This window comes from Eucalyptus grandis, chromosome 4, assembly GCF_016545825.1.
Source record: "Eucalyptus grandis isolate ANBG69807.140 chromosome 4, ASM1654582v1, whole genome shotgun sequence".
NCBI classification, from domain to species: domain Eukaryota; kingdom Viridiplantae; phylum Streptophyta; class Magnoliopsida; order Myrtales; family Myrtaceae; genus Eucalyptus; species Eucalyptus grandis.
Window position 1 is genome coordinate 13,112,335 of NC_052615.1, and position 18,812 is coordinate 13,131,146.

General features: G+C 39.0%; 1 long non-coding RNA gene across 1 annotated transcript; it reads left to right on the forward strand.

Moving 5' to 3' along the window:
- Positions 1 to 15,298: 15,298 nt before the first annotated feature.
- Positions 15,299 to 18,299, forward strand: LOC104417495. The gene is made up of 7 exons (XR_005550599.1): positions 15,299 to 16,224; positions 16,353 to 16,418; positions 16,527 to 16,629; positions 16,738 to 16,805; positions 17,104 to 17,174; positions 17,377 to 17,426; positions 18,049 to 18,299. It is a non-coding gene; the product is annotated as an uncharacterized LOC104417495 (long non-coding RNA).
- Positions 18,300 to 18,812: the final 513 nt, after the last annotated feature.

Consider the following 18,812-nt stretch of genomic DNA (forward strand, 5'->3'; position numbering starts at 1 on the left):
TCTACCATTCCATTGTTACAGCTGCTTCATTTTTTTTTGTAGCACCATCTCCAGTAATGCCTACTTAAAGTCTTCTCTTGAAGAAATCCTTGAAATAAACGGCAGAGAAGACAATCTCCAGGGATAATTAATTATAAGCTGATTTGCTAGACACGGTTATCCTGTTTCGATAGGATATCGCAACGTAATTTGATAGTGACAAAATCAACAATTCTCAGTAACTCTATTTTTTTCCGATATACAGCCAAAGAGCAGTGGGGTTTCGTGTTTTTCATCTTCTGATGCATAGTGTAAGGGTCATCAACAATTTCGTGGATGATTTTGATATAGATATATCTTTTTTCAATAATCTAGTCAGGATGATTGAGAATCCCCTCTATCTGGGGAAGAATTGATACCGAACCTCAGCTTCTGTTATAACTAATCCATCAAAATTAGGACAGGCACATTCCCACATTGTTAGGCATCTCAGAAATAAAGATGTCCACGTTGAGTGATCATTGAAAATGTGATCATACTAGGCTCCGAGCTCACAGACTACAATTAGGAAAAAAATTGCTCTACTTATATCTAAGCATGAAAATTGGATCTTTCTGATGTGGTTCTGGAGATGTGGCCCTCCACTTTCCAAACTACCAGTCACGAAATTTTCTCCGCCAAGGACTTGCATTCAGATATTGTGAGAACATTAGTTTTAGGTATTCCAAGTTTAGAATAAAATTTTGATACACTGCCGCTATTCACTTGATGTCTTAAAATGAAGTGCCAATGTCGTAGTCATTATTTCAGATATAGCTAGATGTTCAAATTGCATTTGAGCTAGTGTACTTGTTTTAAGTACTTTAAATCTAGCCTCCATGACTCTTTGATTATGATTTGATCACCTTATGTGATTCAAGGATCCTTTTGATTTCAACTGTCTTCTGAGAGTGTAACACCGCAAGGTGACAGCATCCCTTGGGAGTTTCTTTTACATAGAAATTAGGATCATCTCTCCAGCCCCAATGCACGCATATCAAATGATATAAATTGCATTCCAGGCTCCAACCTCAAGTCTGTTCTCTGTTCTGACAATTTTCAGCATCTAGAACCAAACTACATGACTGTTATTCTAAGTAACTAACACATAAAAGGCTGCTTGAGATTAGTTATGGAAATTGTTCTCACAATGCTGCTTCTTCGATTCAGTTGCTCTTCGCTACTTCTCCACTTGCTAAATCAGCCACGACTTCCTGCACAGAAGCATGGTTCCGTAAACTTTTTCTAGAGTCAACCATCTCGATCAGAAAACCAGCTCAAACAGTCAAGTCTGAGATGTTTGTACTTCTTGGCCTTCGTGTCAATGTCCAAATGCACAGTAAATGTATCAAAATCAAGGGAAAAAAACGGGTTGTGTCGATTAGCATAAACATAATCCACGTTAAGACATATGTCTGCGAACCTGCAACCGTGACCTTTTGATCCTGAATACATGTCTCTATTATAAGAACTCAGCCATTAAATCTCACAAGACTCATTCAATTACCTCATCAGGAGCGGAGTCAATTTCCTTCTTCCATTCCTCTGCCTTTTCCAGTCCAGTTGGATTCTTCTCTTCCACAACCACTTTACCGTACTTGTCCTCCTTCACCGGTTCATGCCAGGGTGAGTTGTACTCAGAGGAGAGCCCCTCAGACACGTTCCCTTCCAGCGCTTCCTCATCTCTTCTCGGAGAGAAGTAATGATCTGGCGAGTCGCGGGATATGAATCTCCCAGGCTCTGCCTCTTCCTCTTCTACTACCGGTTTCATCTCTGGCTCTAACTCATCTCTGGCTCTATCTCTTCTCTTCCTCAACATGCTTCTCTTCCTCTTTGTCTTCATCCTCGGCCTTTGTCTCTTCTCCTTTGTTCTCTTCTTCTTGTTTGGGCCCGGGATGTTCAGTATCCTGGCTCACCGCATTATTGATTTCTTGTTGCACAAGTAATGCCGCACCATTCCCAATTGTTTCCATCTGAGGAACGTTTTGTTCCACTTGTTTGTTCTTCTCTGGATGGGCGCTTGAACTCCTACTTTTGGTTATGGTGTTTCCGGTGGCAACAGCATGCTTCGACTCCCCACAACCCATTTTCGTAAAGAATGTCAATCGAATGGAATTAAGATTGGAGGATTGATCGTCTCTCCCTTTATGCATCAGATTGTAATGAAGTTTTGGGTTTTTTCCTCTTTATCTGTTGGAGTTTTGATTTGCTTAAGCGGTCCGTTTCCGTGGCTGACAAAATGAAGGGAGTTTTTTCTGTTGTGTATAGAGGGTGGAGGGAGACAGCTGCAGCCAAGTTAAAAAGGGGAGTATTTCCTCGAATCTAGAAAACGACAGCTCGTTTCTTATTATCGGTGGTTTTTTTTTTTTTTTTTGCTTTCAAGCCAACCTTACCGTGGGTAGTTCAATGAAAAAGCTTGTTTACAATTAACTTTCGCATGCATCTAAGTAAAATCCAATATTGAAAAGATCAAACCGTCCCTTCTTGAAAACTTATTTTAGTTTTTTGTTTCACGTTTGAATGGTTTAATTTTCAGTTGGCTTCGAGTGCTTTTTTTTGGACATAAGAATTTGGGATATGGAGTAGACATTTTTTTGAGAAAAACTAAGGATGCGAGGCAAATTGATGCGGAAGTGCAAAGGGTCTCCAAAGGTAAAACTCATACGTATTTGGTATATTTAAACTTAGAGGTACATAATAAGTCATTGGGTAAAAAATGAGACATGCTTTTTATATTATCCCAATATCATCTACCTTATAAACCAATAAATTCATATGGCGCTAAATATGGAATTGTTTGCACTTAATCATGTAGAAAATTCAAATTATACGATATTCCAAATACACGTACAAATCCTCTCCTGAATTACTAAATCAAAATGGACCAATTAATCCCAAAAATATCAACTTAGAAAGCTAAATACCATCTTTTTTGTGAAGATGAATTATAATAATGTTAGTAAAATGGACAATCAAGATATCGTCAATTAATCCCACAGACTTTGCTTCCCAAATGGAATATAAATTTCTCTCAACTTGCCATAATTTTTTTTAAGGCTAAATAATAAGCATTTCTAAACATTTGTCCATTTCCATTTGAGAGTGTCGCCTGCAAAAGTATTCTGAACGTTCCACACCGTAAGTGGCCATAGACGCCGCCGCAGGCGACCATTACCTCATTTCTTCTTCCTCCTCGCAAAACCCTGAACGGCCGAAAAACCTCGCTCGGCAGCAGCACGGCCTTCCGGCGCGAGGAACTCGTCGGCTCGTTGGTTCGATCGCGCCGGAGCTATGCACGCCGCCGCGAGAGCTCGCAGGCTCTGCCGCATTCTCAAGCCTCCGGTGCATCTCGGCTCGGATGGATTCGTCTCTCCGAATGACCACCAAGTATTGGAATGCGCTCGGATTTCTGCGCAAGCACGTCGAGATCGCAGCTCCTCCTCCTCTGCTGCTCAGTCCCTCGGTTTCGCAGGTAGCGCGCTTCTCGTCCATCAGATTTTTTAGTTTATTACTGCCGAGGGATCTCGACGTGGATTGTAGATGCCGGAGCGATGGTTCTTTGTTAGCTGGGGGCTTTTTTTAGGTCGAGTTTGATGTCTGGATATGGTGGGTTGGGGGCGTTTGATGATCGATGAAGAATTCTGAGTAACTCATTCGAGGGATGTGCACCTGGTTTAGTCAAGTTGAAGCGGAGGGATGATTATGCTGTCAGGATTGTGCTTGTTTAATGAGATGTCATAATTTTATTGCGTTCATCGTGTTTGCTTTTGTGGATTTGATGTTGGAGATGTGATTCTGTAATAGGATTAATCACGTTGAATTGTTTCTTCGAGTCCAGTTGCTTCATGTTCTTAAATGTCGGTTTCAGGTTGAATTAGTTTGTTGATACAAAACGGAGCTGCATTTCTCTTGGCAGTGAAACGCTTTTAATGTGATTGTCGTTGGAATTCCCAAGGCCGGTTCATGGCAATAGATTGCCAGCAGCCTTGTATTCAATAATTTCGAGTTTACAGTATTCTTCTAAAGCAAGTGCTGAAAGGGAGGAACCCACAGGTTTTTTCCTTTTCCCCATCTAATTTGTTTCTTGACAAATTGTGTAGTTCTTTCTCTGATATTTGGTTCTTGTCATATTATGCAGAGACTGTGAAGATGTATGATAAAATTCTTGAATCCGTTAATATGAAGACAAAAAAAAAAACAGTGGCTCTTAACGCATGGACGTGATCGATGATCGGAAATTGCAAGAATAGAGAGGATATTAAGTTTCTCTCTGATGTCTTGTAGAACTTACGCAGATTTGTCAGTTGACCTTTGGCTCCATTTGAGAAGTATAGTTTTACTTTTTGAGTTGTTGATAAATTAACCTGGTTTTTTCTTTCATCACAGAGATTGTCAAATCTTCGAATTCATGAGAATTTTAACTGCAACCTTTGTCAGGAAGACACAAAAGCATGTGTGCGTGCTAAGGGCTCTTGATTTAGGCGAGCTTTAACTACACAAGTTGTGTGCAAAGTTCCAAATTTTATATCTTGCTAATATAGTCATCTGATTCTTCTTTTGCATTCGATTGTTGCTACTTACCTTTTCATTTGCACAATCATTTTGTTGTATGTTTTGGTTCTCAAATGATCTTTTGGAAAAATTCCAAAAATGGACCAGAGAAGTGCTCTCATTTTCTTAAATAAGATCCCAAAGTGGATCTTGTTTCAAATAAGAATGTGAAGTGCCATAATTTTTTCAAATAAGGGCATGAAGTGATTGTGTCCTTTCAAATAAGGGTTTGAAGTGGCTATATCCGTTTCAAATAAGGGCTCGACTTTCCAGTAGTCAAGGTATAATATTTTCTTTTTTTCTTCCTTTTTTGTTTTTCTTTCCTTTTTTTTTCCCGGTTCTTCTTCTTCCTCTTCGATGGTGACCAGTCGGCCACCGGTGATGCCCACAAAGGGCTGGGCGAGGACCACCCATGCCGGCCACAAGCGAGGGATGGCCTCACCTACCTCACCCGAGCAGAGGCTGCCCCTCGTGGCCATTCGTGAGGGCTTTTAGGTCCTCACCCATTGCCGGTGAGTGCTTGCAAGCCATTGCCAGCCCTTCCCAATGGCTCGCGATAGTCGTCAAGCCTTCGCTAGCCTTTGCTAGCAATTGTCAGTCGACACCGAAAAAGAAAAAAGAAGAAAAGAGAAAAAAAGAGAAGAAAATTTGGATGAAAACACTCTTGACCAATAGAAAAATTTAGCCAGCCAGTGATCAATAAAGTCAGGCCTTTATTTGAAACAACCAATGCCACTTTGGGTTTTTATTTAAAACAGAGTCCACTTTAGATCCTTATTTGAGAAATGAGGGCACTTCGGTCCTTTTTTAAAATTTTCCCTAATCTTTTTACTTCAAGCCTATCATGCTTGGAGAACATATTCAGTTGCTTATGAGAACTTTGATAAGTTAAAAAATGTGGAAAAAGATGATCAAAAATGATTATCCATTCTTGTCATTACATAAAGTGTTATGTTTGTCTCAAATATCTCATTTGAGCCATAACCACTCAGTGTTGTGAATGCTGAAATACTAACTAGTGAAAAGTTCACTTGCGACATGATTCAAACTAGTGAATTAATGGAAGATGGCATGATCCCTTCACCATTGGGTCATCGTGCTTGGGGTTGGCGTTGGCTTGCAAATGTGACTTTTTCACTTTTAGTTTTGGTTTTTTTATACTTTCAAAGTGAATGAGCAGTGTATGAGCTTGACCAAAAAAGGAGTGATCTATAAATCTGTCTTGTGCTTACAAAATTTGACTTAAGGCGAATGAGGGATTGATGCGTATATGTTACCAATAAAGGAAGAGATTTGAAGATTGGTTTCTATAAAATTGATTAGGTTACTCTTTCCAATAAGTTCTCTTGAATTTCACTTATTCTTTAACTTCCATTTTTTTTTTTTTGTGTACTGATTTTTCTAGTGATTTTATAATCATTTGATTATGAATATAAATCCGTGAGAGCAACCAAACATCACATATACTACGCATTGGGGTGTGGTTCTTATATTATACTGTTTGTGTGAGCTAATTGCGATTTAAAAAATAAAAATCATTCACTCTTTTTGATATTTTTAAAATGACATCATGTGACTTTTGTTGCGTGAGGTTACAACTCTTTTTACTTCAAACTTAGCCTGCCAAAAAAGTCCAATGACTTTTGTTCTCAAAGATTATGGACCTTTTTCTTTTATTTAATAATCTTTTACACGTAAAGTAAAGTTTTCAATCCCCATGATTGTACAACTCATTTATCAATTGAGTAATTATGAGATGATGATAGCATCATTTTATAATATGGTGATCAGTTCGTCATATTCTCGCTATAAATATTTTGTAAATTCTAGATAAAACGACTCAACTCAAACTATTGTATATATATTTATCTAAAAAGAAAACTACCGAATTCACTTCCATTGTTAAGGCTCCGTTCGTTTTTACTGAAAATAACTTCCGGAAAACGTTTTCTGGATTTTTCGGTGTTCATTTCACGGAAAATTAACTACTCAAGGAAAATGTTTCCACTTTTCAAAAGTAGAAAACATTTTCCATAACTTCTTCCACCTTATTTCTTTTCACCAACACATTTTTGTTTTATTTTTATGCTTTTGTTTTGTTTTGTTTTCTTTTTTTCTTTACATCTTTCTTCCTTAGCCTTGGCCGGTCGCGCGCCCACAACGTCGGTCGGCAATCGAGAGCCAGGCGAGGCTCAAACCCAAGCCGGCGAGCGGCCGCTAGCGGCGAGGCTCCGCCCCAGGCCAATGCTCGGGGAAGCCGAGCTCGCTCGAGCCCAGCAAACTCGGGCCTCGCCAGATCGGACGAGGTGGAGCTCTAGCCTCGCCAGATCGGGCGAGGCGGAGCTCTAGCCTCACTAGATCCAGCGAGCTGGGCGTGGCTCGGGCCTCGCCCGAGCTCACTAAAGGTTCGTTGGGCTCTAGCGAGCCGCGAGCTTGTCGATCGGCCGTGGAGCTCGAGCTCCCGATCCAAGCGAGCCCGAGCTTCGCCGCCAGATCTGGCGAGCTCGCAGCTCATTAGAGCTCGGTGAACCTCGGTGATCTCGGGAGATCGGCCGAGCCTCGAGCTTGTCGGATCGGGCGATCGGGTCTTGGTCGACCACTAAGCAACCGGCCATCGTCGGGCATGCGGCGGTGGAGGAAGGAGGAAGGAAGAAGGAGGAGGAAGAAGGAAGGAAAAGAAAAGGAAAAAGAAAAAAGAAAAAGAAAGAAAAAATAATAAAAATTTCTATTTTTAAAAATACAAATATTTAAAAATTCATTTAAAAATATAAAAATAAAAACTAATTTTTTGTCAATTAAAATATTAAAATTCAATTTTTGATAATTTTTCTCAAACAATTAAATTAGCTAACGAACGGCGGAAAATATTTTATACTCAAAGTTTAGGTTTAAATTTGAACATTGGAAACTAAAGTCATTTTCTGGAAAATGACTTCCAAAAAAATGTTTTTTTAGAAATATGATATTTTCCGAAACGAATAGACCCTAAGTTTCAAAGAATATTCAAGAATTGATACGTCATGTGGTTCCACATTCCACAATTAAGTTCGGCTTGCTTTTCACACACGTCGGATTGCATTCTTTTCAAGTTTGAATAATATCGATAAAAGAAAAATTTTGAATAATTCGAGTTATGAGATGGATTCGAGCTTGAAATTGCAAAAATTTATCTCAATAAGCTTGCTATCATAATAGAGTAATCTGCATCTTTGTATACTTCGACGAATATCAATAAATGGATAAGTAATATTCACTCTAATTTTCGTGCATTTTTCGTAATTCTAGTTTGAACCCACTAATTGAACCAAGCAGAGTCAAAAGTGCTCATTTGAAAGACGTCAAAGGAAGCGCCAAAAGAAGAGAGACAGAGAGAACAGAAATTTGTCCACGAGCACGCCTCATTTTAGTAAAACTTCCTTCATTGCCCTCAGAGAAATGACGAAATCACCGGACGTGACACCGACTACGCCCACCAACAGAGCAAGCGCCCGAGTGCAAACAAGGAAAATCAGCAAATCCATCGTCCCCGTCCTTCCTCCCCTCCCCCCGCCCCCAAGTCGCTGGAGCTTTCGATCGCCATCCATCGCGAAAATCACTATAAGAGTCCACTCACCTGGGAGACCAGAATCCGAGGTTTGAATTCGGGCAATACGGACAAAGACCGCAATCGATCTCTCCATCTTGCCGAGCGACCGCGCCATTCGATCGTGCGTGACCGTTTTGCGTATATGGAAGGAAAGGTTGTGGATATTGGAATTTCTTTTGTTGCACGATATCGTGTTTTTTTCTTGACAATGCTGTTCGATCCTTCCCTCTTGCAGAATAATATGGAGTGGAACAAGTTGTGGCTGACGGCAAGGGTGGTTCTGACAATGCTTCATTGCAACTCGTGTTCATGAAATTAGTTACGGTTGTGATCCTCTGACTTGATTCGCATTGGGAGTCTGGATTGTGATAAGGTTCGTATAGGCCGGCTCTAGCATCAAGTACGTTGGTTTTGGGCCTGGGGAAGTGAGATTTGTGTAGTGAATTTGGCTGGTTAGGCATTTCAGGGTTGGAGTGAATCGTTGATCGTGTTGTGGTGCTGTAGTACCTGATTGAGTGGGGCAAATTATAATTGAATGATCCCTCCTGCACATAGACATGATTCTGTTAATATTCACTGGAGGAGCTTCTACTTCACCAGAAAATCATCCAGGAACGCCTTGGTTTACAGTTATAATACAAATTTTTGACTGCAGAGTCTTTGCATTGACCCGACATGAATTATGAAATGAGTTCATCCATTGACAGTCACTTAGGCATGGTGCATTTCTCTGGAGAAACGGGAATTCATGAAGACTAGCATAACGTAATCCCTATCACAATGGTCCTGCGCCCCTTATCATTCCCTTCTGCATCCCCGACCATTTCTATTCAGCCTCACAAACATATTCACAAATCAAGTACCTCTTCAGGATCAGCATTGCTATTGTCTCTTGTTCCTTCTGCCACTGTAGACGCCACTTTTTTCTTTTTCTTGCGAAATGTCCCCTCCATCACGGCAACAGTCCACGCCTGCATATTTAGAAACTTAGATTAAGGACCGCATGTTCAATCAAACTTGACATATTATTTTCTCCGGAGCGACTAATGGTTCTACACTCTGAAGGCCCAATAACTTTGGTTCATTGGAGCTCTCCTCTTCCACCATTTGTGAAGCCAAATTGAGAAAAAAAAAAAAAGTAGGCATATGTAACCGAAAAGAGTAGTCTTTTAAAGTCAAATGGGCCTTTGACCGATGTTACAGTGCTTCTACAATGCATAGAAGAGAGGAACTAAAGAAAGAGAGAATGGAATGGTGAGCCTGGGCGGGGCCATCACCATATGAGGGTGAGGTCCTCGCTGGCCTTTCGTGGCCTTGCCCAAATCTGAGTAGGGTCGCCTTGTGCGTCAACAAAAATTCACATTAATGGGCCTTGCTTACTAGATGCCATTATCCCAGCCAGCAAACATGAAAAGCTTTGTAGCAACTTCACCAAAAGCAAAATACAGACCATGATAATTAAGAAAATATTGACCCCAAAAACTGACAAATAGCCACAATTCCCTCTGTCTCTGGCCCGCCTTGCACAACCGTGCTGCTATTCAGTCGACCTCTCATGTGGTCACTCTCTTCCGCCGCGCTCAAGGTGGCCTCGCCATGCCACGCAACGAAAGATGAAAAGAGGAAAGAGGAAGTATCAAGGAACACAAAAATCTTCTTAATGATAGTATTATGAATTAGGGATAATATGTTATTTGAAAAGTAACATCGTATCAAATAAGCGAAATTTATAAATTTTACTATCTCTCAGTCTGAATTGAATTATCATCAGTTATATATAATATAGTGAAAACCATTTTATTTTCACAAACTTCTAAGGAAAATCAATTTTGGAAGTAATAGATCTCTCTCTCGGTTAGAGAGTCTATGGATATGGGCAGAGACGAATCATGCACCTTGCGCTTGTCCATGAGTATTCGTATTTTTTTTCCACTTAACTATATTCTAGATAAACTGGGACGATTATATCGAACTATTTCAATTGGCGTGTTTATTTTTATCTTTCTCTTAATTCTAGATTAGAAAGAGAGAAACGTAAATATGTAAGCTGTAATTAAATGAGCCTCTCCATCCCGTCTCCGATGCAAACGCAAATGCAAAAAGCCCCCCCTCTCTAATTGGGACTTCGTTTTGCTTTATTTGGGACGTAGTAATAAGAGAGACGAAAGAAGAGAGAGAAAGATATCAGAAAATTGCTTCCCCTTTGGACCAACATATTAATTTCCTCTCGAATTGGAAAAGGAACTACTTTTTTTTTTTTTTTGTACTTTTTCTTATGTTTCATATTATTCACACAACTAGATAAAGACTTTTCTAGTTTGACCAACATGCTCCTACTATGTACTTTGTGTTTTCAGTGCTAGAGGGACATCATAGATTCTAATCTGCAGGCAATGTCATGTAAAATTGCATTTTCACAGTAAAAGAAAGCATAAGTTTCACACATTATAGACGTCCAACTTCATGCCAAATCTTATTTGAATCTGCTACGAGTAATTCAAACAGAAAAAAAGTTGATATTGTTGTCAAATTTGCTAACTATTGAAAATTTTACACAATGTAGGATATCACGACAAATTAAGAATCATCTGGCCAAATGGTTGTTTAGGCTTGAATAATTGCACAAAAGTCCTTTTGCCCAGCGTGCAAATAAAAAAAAAGGACTTTAGAATGAATAAAGATCAACATACAAAACTAAGAAATAATCCAGGTGCTTTTTGTTTATATTCTTGGGTTTTTAGTTTTCGATGATTTTCAATTAATCAAATTTATAAGTTGGGTGATATTTTCCGTTGATTAGATGGCCATGCGTGCACACGAGCATACGCTTTATCCTTGAATATTTGACATAATTTTTTTTCCTTAAAATTTAGTGTAATCAAACATAGAAAGAAATAGCACTTTCTTTTTTCGTCATTTTCCATCGATTTCTTGTCTTCTTTATCTCTCTTACTGCTATAATCTGATTTTTTTTTGTCAGAGCTATAACCTGAGTTAACAAACCAAAATCCAAGCGCAGTTGAATTAGCCAAACAAGCTTTGAAGACCCAACAAGTTATAACGTTAAAGAAACAAATGCTTTGCTATTCACGTCATCACCTCAACTGGGTTTGAATTGCTAATGTCTATTGTCTAATACATTAGAATAAGAAGCTTAGCATTAGACTTTTGGATCCTTTTTCTTAGAACACTCGCAATTTTCAAAAATTCAGATTATTTTACCAGCAGATGTTCACCTAGGAGTCGAACTTCCTCAAAAATTTTGACAAATCTTACTTAATGCAATAACACTAAACACGTCGAATGATCATGTTTTTGAGAATAGGTGCTTGAGCAGCGAAGAAAAGCGTATCTTCAAAAGTAGAAAGGAAGGATCGAGGTAAAGATCTTCTCAAGTAAAGAAAGATGAAAGAATCACCCTACAATGAAGGAACCTGACATAGTTTGTTTAGATGTCAGAATATATTTCACGACATCATACCGAAATTAATCTCTTAGTTAAGATGGTAGACAGTCCATGTGAAAGGTCATACACCGAGAGCGTTACTTTTTGCCATCAGATTTCTCCCAGACTAAACTAAAGTTTTATAATGTAAGAAAGATCCGATTAAGAAACCCCAGACTATCCTAAGTGCACAGTATACAAGCGTTAATTTATGTAAATTCATCAGTCCCTTCAGGCTGTGTACTTGCACGTGAAAGCAGCTGTTCTGTCCCTACCAGATTCTCCTGTCAAAGCAGGAAAATGGATGATCGCTTGTGTTTGTGTTTTGCAACTACAGCAATAAATCTTTGTTCATGAACACATCGTCTGCACTGCGTCTCGGTCTATGGTGAGGCCGCGTAACAGGCTGCATCGGATCACCAATCATTAGATGGATCTGGATTCTTGCTCCCAAGAATTCATTCTCACTAAATAACCAAAAACAGTGAAAAAAACAAAAACAATAGCATGCTCATGTTCGAACAGAAAAAAAGAAAAAATCATCTTATGCACTGAAGATCGGATTGGTTAGTTCAGAATTATTTGGTGTTTGCTAATATGAACGTACAGAGCTGAATGAGAGTTAAAATGAACAAAGTAGTCAGCTCATTAAATGAAAGATATCAAGCCTGTGCAATATCTATTTAAATCTGTCCGCGCTTGAGATATGCAGGGCCAACGTGTGTACTCCCTAAAACATGTCTAGCTAAGCTCTTCTTTTGCTTGCTTAATTCTTGCCTCTTCCTTTGGTCGAACATTTTAGTTTATCCAAAAGGTTGCTAAGGCGGTGTTAGCCTTGATTCACCAAACAGTCAAGATCGATCATTACCCATTTTATATTTACTTCCTCACTTCAGCATTTTACTGATTTTACCCATTTATCATACTTCACCTGCAGTGGCTACAACTCTCTACTCACCCTTCTTCGAAATCAACTCGCTTTCACATTTTCCTCTAAGAAGTCTCTAGTAAATGGATGCATCTCTTAAGCAAGGACTTGGCTTGTTCATTTTTTTCCACCTCACGTAGATGAACCAGCAAACCCTTCGAACCTGCATCTGTCCAGAACGTTGAAGGAAGCTCCCTACAAAGGGTGATCATCCCCAAAAGGTACTCTAAAGCACTGACAAGAACCTAAATTTGAAAAGGTATCAAATAGATTATTGGTCCACAGTGCAAGATGAACATCTAAAATGCATCTGCAAGAATGATCTAAGACGATTGATAACTCTTAAGTGGTCCACTTTCCATGTCAACTATAATCCCTGCAAAATATTAAATTACTCTTGCTCGCACATACGAGAAATGGCTATGTTGATTAATATATAAATATCCTTGGGGTGCTGTGCTATCAACTGATCTCTCTGGTTTGGCTGATCTACTTAGTAAGGAATTATCATAAAAAATGTAAGACAATTAAAAAGTAATGCCTCTAGTGCCTTGAGTCAGAATGGAATTGAATCCAAGAAAAACATCAGCTGAATGCAGCAGTCTGATTGATACAGAGCCGACATCAGAAGAACCATTGAAACTTGAAAAATTAAAGACAAGGAAAAATTCTGCTTCTTCACATTGCGAAGGCACTGTATGCTATCTAGACTCCAGAACTCTTGAAGGATAACTTAATGGAACTTTTATTTACAGAAGTAATGTCACCTATATATGCATGGGACTTAATAATGCTACAATCCTACATCTAGGTGAAAGCCACACAAGATCAGATGGTTTTGACAAAGATGAAGGCAAAGGCAATTTCCACCACAAAGGGGAAAGTGAAGACATACCTGTGCTATCTTAACTGTGGCTATGCAGTCTGCCACTTTGGGTAACATCGAAGAAAACAGCTTAAACTTGTGTAGGAAAAACAGATTAACAGAATCCAGACAAGGAATTTGGAGAACAGAATGACAACTAATTCTAAAGCCGGTAAGTGCAACATGTCCGTCATAATAAAGGAAAGCTATTTTCCTTAACCAAAGTTAAGATATCATCGCTTAGTTACCCTGTTCCTCAGCAATATTGTTAGAAAGTGGATACTAATTATGTCACGAAACAAAGATGCTGCATTTGCATGTTGAGAAGCTTGCTGAGAATCAAGCAAAATGTCATGAATCCTTGAGCAGAGTCCCTTTATTGATAGAAAAGCCGATATTTTGACTGCATGATGAAACGGTTAATAGAAACACTTTCCATGCTGCATTTCCCTAAGAAAAATTTGGTTATGAAGGTACCAGTCCATGACAACTCAGGTGAGAGAGAGGCAATCCAGAGGTGCTCCGAGTTATTTTTCTTTTCAAGAATATCATCAATTTGTGCCACATGGATACATGATGGGATACAGTCCAGTACTTTTTCTAGTGGAACAGAAGAATCTTCTTTTCCATCATAGTCTGCACATATCAACCATGCCATGTAAAATGCACAGTTTAACAACGAGAGAAAGTTATGATATGGAATTCAAACGTTGCAATGATAGGACAACTCAAAATCCTGAAAGCTGGACAGTTACAAGCCCGAAATATGGATGAACCTGATTAAGCAGAATCATTTACTGAATGTGCTTGTCCAGATTTGTCAGAAGTGCCTAAACTGCACGTCAAACAATTTTGGAAGAACCATGTTGAAGAACTCATGATTGCCAAATGCTTTTATAATCTGAAAAACCATAAAAATCCCAATGCGTGGTACATGGCCTGTACCACGCATTGGGATTTTTATTTTGTGCTATTCTTGTGAGCTAAATGCGAAATAAAAATAATTTTATTGACACCATTTGCGTTCTTAAAAACATTCATTTGTAACTTGCATTGTCAGAGGTTACATGCTCTTTTTACTTCTCACATGGCCGGTGAAAAAATCCTATGAACCTTTGTTCCCAAGGTTTATGGACGTTTTCTTTTATTTCATGTTCTTTGACTTGTAAAGTATTCAATCTCGACAATTGTATGACTCATATATTCAATCAAGCATTTATGGATGACAATACCATGATTTTTAGGACGTCGATCCGTTCCAAATGCATTCGCATCATAATAGTCCAAAATTTTTTAGACAAAATGGCTCAATTTAAAAAAGCTATGGGTACTTTTATCTATAAAAAAAATCCAGTTCAACATAAGTATTCAGAGATATTATTTGAGAATTAATACACAATATCAAGTTGCCTTATTGAACTCTCAACGCAAGACAAGTGGTTCTGTAATTCACAATTAAGCTCAACTCGTTGATCACTCGAGTTCAATTACATTTTGTTAAAATTTGAACAAGTTGCATGTTAGATCAATTCGATGATGAATATGAAAACACTTTAACTCGAGAAGCATGTGGCCATAATGGACCAATTGCATTTTCGCGTATCTCCATGGTTATATATAAAATGATAAATAATATTAACTTTAATTTAGCATGATCTTTAAAATTTAGTGTGGACCAACTAAATTGAACCCAGCGCAGTCAAAATGCTGATGTGGAGACGTCAAAGGGAGGGAAATCTCCAAAGGAGGGAAGATCGAACCCGACGGAGGACGTCGCTGTGCGAGTCTTCGTCAAACGTCCCGATTTTAGCAGAACTTCCTTCAGTGCCCTCTCGCAAACGACGAAATCACGGAACGCGACGCCGAATATGGCCGCCAACGGAAGAAGATCCCGGGGCAAATCGGGAAAGATTGTAAAGAATATAAAGCAGAACGGGTCGCGGTTGAGGGCGACGGTGGTTTTGACATGCTTGATTGCTGCAAGTGGGGCGAGAGGTGATCGCTATTCACGTTCATGTAATCAGTTTGGATTGGGAGTTTTGATAGTGATAAGGTGCGAATAGACAGGCTCTAGCGTTGAGTACGTCAGTTTTGAGGTTAGACATTGAGATTTGTATTGTGAATTTGGCAGATTAGGTGTTTCATGGTTGGGGGGAATTGTTGACTCTGTTGTGGAGTTGTAGGACCTGATTGAATGGGGCAAACTATAGCTATGTGATCCCTCTGGTGTACAATTGGCAGCTTTCAATTCATGTGACTGATGAGTGTCGAGTTGTACTTGGTTGCTTCTGTTAATCCCTTAGATTACTGAGTTTGGATCAATGCTACAATTGGAATGTGGTCAGATTGATCGAATTTCCTCATATTTGTTCGGTACAGATCACACTCTGCTGTTTCTACTTTGGGGAAAAAAATTGTTGAGTGTCTTACGGTGATTGAATAACAGCTGTTCAGCTTTTGTTCAGTTGAGTTATGGCTGTAGCCTGTAGGTTTTAGTGGAGTAACTTTGTGGGAAAGTGGAGCCTTACGTTGTTTACTTATTCCTCCTTCATTGCATTGGATTGTGTAAATACTTCTTTCGGTTCACAAAGGACTGCAAAAATATACTGAATGTTGTTTTGAGTTGATGTTGACTTAAAGCGTTCCCCTCACTTGATTTGTCATTATAGCTTGCTAGAGACATAAGAAACTTGATTCATTGCTTGTGATTGAATGAGCTTGAGACTGCATTTCAATCTGAAATTTTATGTACTGGTAAATGCAGAATTAAAAGTGAGGTCCAAGGCTCATAAAGCTGTTTACAATCACACTCTTGCCACGATATTGGTGGGGTATGCATCAGCCATAAGTGTTCTTTAAAAAAAATTCACATTTACATAGAGCTTGTTGTTGTTACGCATCAGGTTTTACCATTTCAATACAATAAAAATGTAATTTAACGCAAAGCTCTTTATTGCAGGTTTACATGTCAGATTTGACAGAACTTTTTAGCTGGACATGCCCTAGATGTGATGGAAAGAACAAGGTAATTTGACTCCTTTTTAATATAGCATTGTTGCTAAGGTTGCGTGAAGAATGGATCTTTAGTGCTAAATACCCAATTTTTAAGATGAGATTTTTTGGGCATATGCAGCCTCATCTTATGAGCTTCCGAACTGGTTATTAATGCCTTTTCGAGATGAAAGCAGGGGTTCGAAGTCATTAAACTGATAGTTGACCTTCAGCACTGCTTACAGGTATATGAATTGTTTTACAGTGGCCTATCAGTTTGCATGCTTGTGATGCCTCTATGTTTGAATTGCATCTTATTATCTGTCTCTATTTTTAAACTATTTAATATATAGGCACATGTTGGGGTGGCCAAGGACCTTAATGCTACGGTTATTGCTTTCAAAGGTTTCCAAGAACATAGGTATGCATGTTACCTTTTGCGATTCCTCCTCTTACAATTGACATGCAAAGGATTTGATGAAAATTAAGATAAGAAGAGCAGCCTCATTGAATGCATACACAAGGCACATGGGACTGCTGTCCATACGAGCAGAAAAGGGGTGAATCATTTCCACCAAGACAAGGAAGTTACTTGTAATTTTAGATGGAGTCATGAGGAGATCACATACTTCACTAATTTTGTTCTGTGAAAAATTCTGTCACTTCTCTTTATCATTTGAGCTTTTCAGTTAGTGATTACTTCTATTTAATGTCTATAGCATACAAAATTGAGTTGAAGATCTCTATTGGAAACAGCTTGACATATTACCCCGGCATGCCTAGTGCCATGGTGAGTTCTAGTGATGATAAGGCTCTCACACCTGTGGATACTTCTGATTCGGATTGAGTTACAGTCCTACTCTATTGATCTTTGCTTAGGTTCATTATGGATTTAATCATGCTTATCACAATAAACAATTCAACCTAGATTTTTGGATGCTGTTATGAGAGCCAAGGATTTATAGAGAGAGACATCAACGTCATGGTGACAGGGCATTCTATTGGAGGGGCTATGACATCCTTTTGGGGACTCGATCTTGTGGTAAGATAAATTGAAAATTTGTTATGCCTGGGACTTCTGAATTTTATTGGTTTCTTTTCTATTGTGTTCTTCCAACTGTTCAATTTTGGGCTGTTAGGACTTATCCGGAATTCTCTGCCAACTCTACATTGAAGAGTCTAGACTCTTTATGTGGATCTTGAACTTTCTACGGCTCTCGTATTCATATTTACAATCATCATGCATAGCATCTTGTTTTCTTACATTTTTGACAAAACACAAGCAGAATGGGGTGCAAACAGCCCTTTATGCGGACCACCAATTATTGAAGTCTCTAGTTGTGTAAATTGAGTCATACATTTTAAGCTTTATAGCTTCGAGTTGGTCGCATACTAAAAGGTAGTGGGTAAAGACATCCAACCATTCATTACAAATTTTTTTCTTTCTTTTTTTGGTCTGTTTTCATTGCAAAATTTGCTTGCTCGAAATTTTATGGGGTTGTTAATAATGGTCCGGACATATATCATTTTTAGGCACTTGAAGCTCAAATTTTATGTCTGATAATCTTAAAGTGCTAATGCATTTTAAGATAGGTTATATATCGATCCTAAATTTGTGTTTTGTACGCTGTTTCTGTCTGTCTGTCTCTAATCAAATGAAGCAGCTCCTCTTCAGTCAGACTACTGGGCTAGATAAACGTATGTATTTGCAAACATTTTTTTGTTCATGTGAAGTCCTCAGAGAGGTACTAACCGAGGTATACTTGTTTCATCATAACTTTTTTCTAGCTTTTCCTGCTTCCATACTGCACTAGTTATCGTTCTTATGACAGAGAACCTCATCTTCAATACTTTCAAATACTTCATGTTCCCGACCAAACCAGGCAGCTTCTCTATGTTCATGTTCAGTAGTGTCTTTATTGACTTGCAGTTTCTGGAAGACTAGTGTTTAAGGCTTACAAGGGATCCAATCGGGCCGGATAGCTTCTTGTGATCCCAGCTCCTTGCAGAGAAAGCTCAATGGGGAAGTCAGGTGACTGATTGAAGGCTTTGCAGTCAGTAGGAACGATGGCAAGCACAGAGAATTTGTGCACTCTTCAATCCTGGACATTCAGGCATATGCTTTGTTGGTGTCCCATCGATCAAGGGTTCTCTCAAACGTTCCATTTTACCAGGCTCCTTTGGGAGGTGGTGGAGATCACTCTTTCTAAATTCATGTGTACCTGGAATCTAGCATCTAACAGCACCATTTCATCATCGAAAGGTCCACCTGACCGAACTGAATTGAGGTCCTACAGCAATCCCTTTGAAGGCAGAAGTCCATGTCAATCTTTCCCTTCCATCTGGGAATTCTCCTTTGAGATAGAGATTGTTGACGTTTGTCCGCTAAAACCAGCATACAAATCGAATGAAGTCAATGTCTAGCAAG